The following is a 6,000-nucleotide window of genomic DNA, read 5'->3' as shown; positions in this document are numbered from 1 at the left end:
CTTCCACTGCCTCACCTGCATATGTAAAGGAGAAATAGAGCTGAGTGTCATCAGCATATTGCTGACATCGCACTCCGAACCTCCAGATAACCCCATTTCATGTAGCAGTTTCATGTAGATGTTAATAGGAAAGACCAGAAAAAAAGAAAAGCTTATTTGTGTTGGTGTGGAGTTGAGTTTGCCTGTCTCAAACTGGACCTGATACATTACTTTTACAATAAATAGTCGAGCATCGACGTCTTAACGGCGGCGTCGAGATTCGAACTCGCAGGCCGCCGCTCTCCCTCTAAATTCCCCCTCACGCTTCCCTCCCTTCCAGCGTCGCGCAAGCGCAGCGCCGCCATATTGGTGACGCAGGAGGGCGTGGCTTCAGGCACGGAGGGGGCGTGGCTCCCGATTCCGGACTCGGGAGGACTTTCGAAAAGCTCCCGCAGCCGCCGAGGGGGAAGGAGGAGGCGGATCAGGTGCGGCGGATCGGGCCCCGGTCGCTCTCCCCCGCCGCTCCCCCTCGGGACCCCGGGCCCTTTATTGACTTGGCGGCAGCAGGTGGCGGCAGCCGCGGGTGAGGCGACGGCGCGGGGGGGGGGGCGAGCGGGAGGCCGCTCTCTGTGAGGGACGCGGAGGGGGAGGGCCGCGGCGGCGGCGGCGGCGGCGGCGGCGGCTTTGTGTCCCTCTGCACCATTGGCTGGAGCAGGGAGGCAGCGTGGAAAGGACGGCGACGCTGATTGGCTGCGCGCGCTCCGGGGCGCGGGGAGGGAAGGAGGGCGATACGATTGGCTGGGCGGTCGGTCGACCTCCCTCTCTCCGTCCGGAGGGGAGGGGCGAAGGGAGGAGGGCTGGCCCCTACCCCATACACTGGCTCATGGGGGGGGGGGAGTCCATTTCCCGTCAAATCCAAATAATAAAAATAATATAGCGAGGGGCTGAATCTTAGAATGCTCACTCCATTTGCAAAGGCTGAATGGGGGGTTGGGTTTTTTGGGGGGGAGGAGCAATAGCTTGGATTTGCATCCTTCCCCTTCGATCTTCATCAGAGGCGTACCTAAGATCAAGTGCACTCTTTGCAGGAAGCTGTATCTCCAACCCCCAGCCATAAAAAGAAAATGTTACCCAAGTACTCTTAAGTGCATCCAGAGTGAATTGTAGTCCAAAACATCTGGAGGGCATTAGGTTGGCGAGTGCTGTTTTAAGGTACGGGGGCAGGATCGTCAGATGCAGAAAGGCACTGGAGCTTTGGCAGAAATTTGTAATTATTTTCAAAGGACATCAGGTGTTTAGGATGGCTGTTTTGGAGAGACCAGCTGCCCTTCTGGGTTTTGTTGTTGTTTAGTCATGTCCGCCTCTTCGTGACCCCATGGACCAGAGCACGTCAGGCACTCCTATCTTCCTTCCTCCTGCAGTTTGGTCAAACTCAAGTTCGTAGCTTCGAGAACACTGTCCAACCATCTTGTCACCCCCTTCTACTTGTGCCCTCCATCTTTCCCAGCATCAGGGTCTTTTCCAGGAAGTCTGAGCACTTCTTCTCTCCATTATTGTCATCTGCCCTTAATCTCAGCGAAATAGGAGCTATGCAGGAGGGAGGAGGTGTCACTTTGCATGCGCTAGGTGTGGGTTACTCTCCTTTTTAAAAGTCAAACTGTGGGACCCTGGTTGAAATTAGCTTTCAGTAACCCAGGACCTCCATACACCCTGCTCAGTCTTGTGCTCCACAGAGGAGGCACTCTCCATTGTCTCTCAATACAGATGGATGCCCTCCACACTATAGTCCCATTGGAGGTAACAGCAGCTTACATCTGAGTATACATGAATAGGATTGCTCTGCATTCATTTCCCAAGCACACCATTGCTCAGGACAGTCTCTCTCCCCTTGGCAGCCAGTTAGAGGCCACAGGAAATTGGAGGATGCAGTGAGGTGGTAATTCATATTTTTTCTTGTCAGCCAGTCTAGTTATTGAGCTGTTGCGTGTTTGGTCACAAAGAGAGCCACTTGAGTGTAGCGGTGAGAGAGCTGGTAAAGCCTGGGAGACCAGAGTTCAATAAGTAGATCCCAGTAAGTTCATTGTAACTTACTTCCTTACTACAGCAAAATCCATAGCATATCTACTGAGAGGTAAGTCTCATTAAATTTAATGGGATTTATTCCCAGGTTAGTAACTCCACTTACTTGGGAGTAAGTCCCACTGAACTCAGTGAGATTTACTTTAGAATAGATTTGGTTAGGATTACACTGTTAGTATGGCTAGGATTGTGCTGCAGGTTTATAATATAAGTAACCCCATAAGTAACCACAATGTGAATTCAATTGGACATGCTAGTATATACTTTTAGGTTTGCTGATTTAATCTGGTCTAGAATAGTAACAAGGATGCAGGTGGTGCTGTGGTCTAAACCACAGAGTCTAGGGCTTGCCTATCTGTGGTTCGAATCCCCATGACAGGGTGAGCTCCCGTTCCTCGGTCCCTGATCCTGCCCACCCAGCAGTTCAAAAGCATGTCAAGTGCAAGTAGATAAATAGGTACCGCTCCGGCAGGAAGGTAAACAGCGTTTCTGTGCGCTGCTCTGGTTCGCCAGAAGCGGCTTAGTCATGCTGGCCACATGACCCGGAAGCTGTCTGCGGACAAACACCAGCTCCCTCAGCCTACAGAGCGAGATGAGTGTGCAACCCTAGAGTCATTCGCGGCTGGACCTAACAGTCAGGGGTACCTTTACCTTTACCTTTAGAATAGTAAAAAACTAAATGGAATCTAATTAATTGTTCAGTATTCATACGAAAACCAGTAATAATTGTGAAGCAGAGAACCTTCTGAACCTAGACAAGGCACTTAAACATTATAGTTTGGTTAATTCTTAGAATTTAAGTGTATACTGTTTTCTTTGCAAAAGTGGAGGGTAGGGACAGCATCAGAATAACAAGCACAAACTTGATAAATGTCCACTTTATGAAATCATGCTTCTTTTCCCAACTTATGAGAATTGGCAGGAATTGGATTTGTGGCTTCTTTAGCCCATATCCACCTCACAGTCTCTTCTCTTTCCGACTTTTCCTTTAGTGCTGCAAACCAAATTGTGGGAAATCCTGAACCAGAGCCGTTAAGGTCTACTGCACATAGACATGCAGACAATATAGTCTCACACAATTATCCAGAGCTAGACTAAAACACTTTGCTGCCCTAGGAGGGGTGGTGAATGAGCCTCATCCTACACCCCAAATCAATGTGCATGGTAGTCAAGGCTTGCCACTTTCTTCTCGCACATGAAGCAGAAAATCCAACAAGCTATGGTACTTTCTTGCTCTTTGTCCATAAAAAATACATTAAAACCATTAACAGCTTGCTGCCCTTTCTATGTCACCCAAAATCAGCTGTCTGAGGCAGCTATCCTACTCTGATGGTCATGCACAGATGTTGCTCCTCACCTTCATTTACCTTTCCATGGAAACTAAAACATATCTCCCCTCCTTCAGTTTCTGCTGCACAGCTGTTTAAAGTGCTGCTGTCCCTTTAAAAACACCAACCAGCCTTGCTATTCCTTCTGCAACATCCCACATACCTATCTTCCCCCTTTAAGAGCGGCCTCTCCCCCTGCCCCTCTTGTCTTTATTAGGGCTGAATAATGGGAATCTGGCCTTTCCCTTCCTTTCTTCACAAAGGGTGTTTGGCTCCATGGCTGAAGTGTGGAGGATGTCGTTTTTTGCAAAATTGTCGGTGATATTTTTGTAGAGTTTCTGCAAATCTTGCTGTGGCGAATTATGGGAGGTTAACAGTACAGTTGTGTCAGTAATTATGTGGTGTTTCATGCAGTTAATGGACACAGAAGACAAGCTCAGGGAGCTTGTAGTTGAAACTTGCAGTTCAGGGAATAGGAGGGAATGAAGAGTCATGGGTAATGAGGGAAAGCTCGATTGGTTTTTTTTTGTCCTGACCATTTTGATTTTAAAGTTTAAAGCTATTGCAGTATGAACAAAGCGGTATAAAATGTGTGTGGTTTAAGCAAGCAGGGGAGAAAAGTATAGATGCATTAGGCTATGTTACAGTGGTCCCTGTTCCACATTGGGCAAGGATATGGCTGAGAGAGAAAGGTCTGTAAAAAACACTTAGCTGAGTATAAAGATCCCACCTCATATTCTCTTCAGGTTGATTTCTGCTGTGCTGGGGGCAGGAGGAGGGGGGAGGACAGGTGGGGGTGGACAGGAAGTGGACTGGGGATGATAATATTTTCTCCCCCACTCCATTTTCAATTCTCACCAGAAGTTGTGAGTAAAACAAAGTTATATGAATCAATATTATGCTGTATTTCCATTAAAGCAATTAGTCTTAAGTAATGACTAGACTCCAGACCCTTTTAAAATGTTTTCTAACTTCACACAGCAGCATTTTTTTTAAAAGAAAAGTGGGCAGGGGTGCAGTGATAATGAATAGGACAGAGAAGTCTTCCTCTATCCCGTCCAGTGTATACTGGGGAATGAAAACACATATCATGAACATGGTTCCATTCTAGCACTCTTGGTATCCCTGTCCACCCATCTGCAGAGAAAGTCGCTCCTGTGGCAAAATAGATTCCAGAATATTGAAAATGAGAATGCCATGTGTTCTGGGATTCTAGTGTGAATGTTTCTTTGCTACCCAAGATGTATTTACTTGCACTGTAGGAAAGATAAGGCTTCATTTTACTTGCAGCTGCTTAGCATATGCTTTTGGAGCTGGATTTGAGGTTTCATTCATAGGTTTTATGATGGATTCTCAAGGGGCTCATTTAGAATATGCCTGCTCTGTGTGCTTGGACCTGTAAGTAGTGTCTGAATTGCTGTAGTCTGTATAGTTCTGGACTTTCGTACTGTCTCATAACAGAAGCCTGCTTCAGGTATTCCCACTTTCCACCAGAGTTTGCAGAGGAACAAATGTGTTGTTAGTAAGGCTTTCAATACTGTGGTAACTTGAAACTTGAATACTGTGGTGTGTAAGAATAATCTTTAAATGTAGCTATTTTTTAAATGTTGGGGTCCTTGCAAATGTCAGCGAACTTAGCTGTGTTACATACACTCCTTTGCTTCAGGAATAATAGAATCATAGAGTTAGAAGGGGACCCTGAACGTCAGTTTAGGAATCCTGTACACATCCTTTTCTGGGTGGGCCATTTACTGACAGCCATATCCCCACTTGTTCTTGGAAGCTCAGGTTGTGCAAGTTTTCTAATATAAAAAGGGTGAAGAATATATAAAAATGCATACAGTACAGATGGCCATAGATACTCAATCAGAAGCTCCCAAATAGATTAACTCCCAAATACCAATTGCCAGCCTACATAGAAGTGTGTTGGGTAGCATCTTTAAATTCCACATGCTCCTATTCTTACAGACCTTCTGAAGAAGACAGTGATTGGTTATATAGCAGCAGCTCCTGAGAAGTAATAGCTGTAACTTAACATTGAATTATCACCCATGATGTGCTAAGTGCTCTACAGAGAAGAACACCTCTCTGTGTGTTCTGAGGAAATTGTGCTGTTAAGAGGTGCATTTGATTGGTGGCTGCTGTACCATGGAAAACTGGGTGCTTCTTAGTGATGTTTGCATGTGAAGCTTCAGTTTAAGAATTATTACTTGTTCCTAGAATTAGCAGTTGGCTCCAGGGGTCACAGATACTTCTTATTTTCTTGCAGAATGTGAAGAGCTTACCTCCAAAGGTGTCTGAGGTTGCAGCATTTCACAGGGTGGCTTCATTTCCGCCCAAAATCTGAGCTGCGTGATCAGCTGTGGCATGTCTTGTGACAATATGAATGCAACATGAAGTAGAGCAGGAATGAGGAACCTGAGGCCTTGTTGCTGCACTACAACTCACATAATCTCTGACCATGGGGCAGGTTGGCTGGGGCTGATGAAAGGGGGAGATCATAGAATCATGGAATTGTAGCGTTGAAAGGAAGGGTCATCTAGTGGGGCTCAAACCCTGAGATTAAGAGTCTCATGCTCTACCAACTGAGCTATCCCAGCAACAACTGAAGGGC

General features: G+C 46.5%; 1 protein-coding gene across 5 annotated transcripts in view; it reads left to right on the top strand.

Moving 5' to 3' along the window:
• Positions 1 to 361: 361 nt before the first annotated feature.
• Positions 362 to 6,000, top strand: part of LOC310669082 (kelch-like protein 13) — a 74,431-nt gene continuing 68,792 nt past the window's right edge. For 2 of the 5 annotated variants that reach the window (XM_083422611.1, XM_083422605.1), the window contains exon 1: positions 365 to 562. The gene's annotated coding sequence lies outside the window, so the exon portion shown is untranslated. Of the gene's footprint in view, positions 563 to 6,000 lie in introns of all 5 variants that reach the window. The other 3 variants (XM_083422606.1, XM_083422607.1, XM_083422609.1) reach the window with 3 other exon arrangements.

Source organism: Podarcis tiliguerta (assembly GCF_965153285.1).
Source record: "Podarcis tiliguerta genome assembly, chromosome: Z".
NCBI classification, from domain to species: Eukaryota; Metazoa; Chordata; class Lepidosauria; order Squamata; family Lacertidae; genus Podarcis; species Podarcis tiliguerta.
This window is presented reverse-complemented; position numbering and strand designations above follow the sequence as displayed.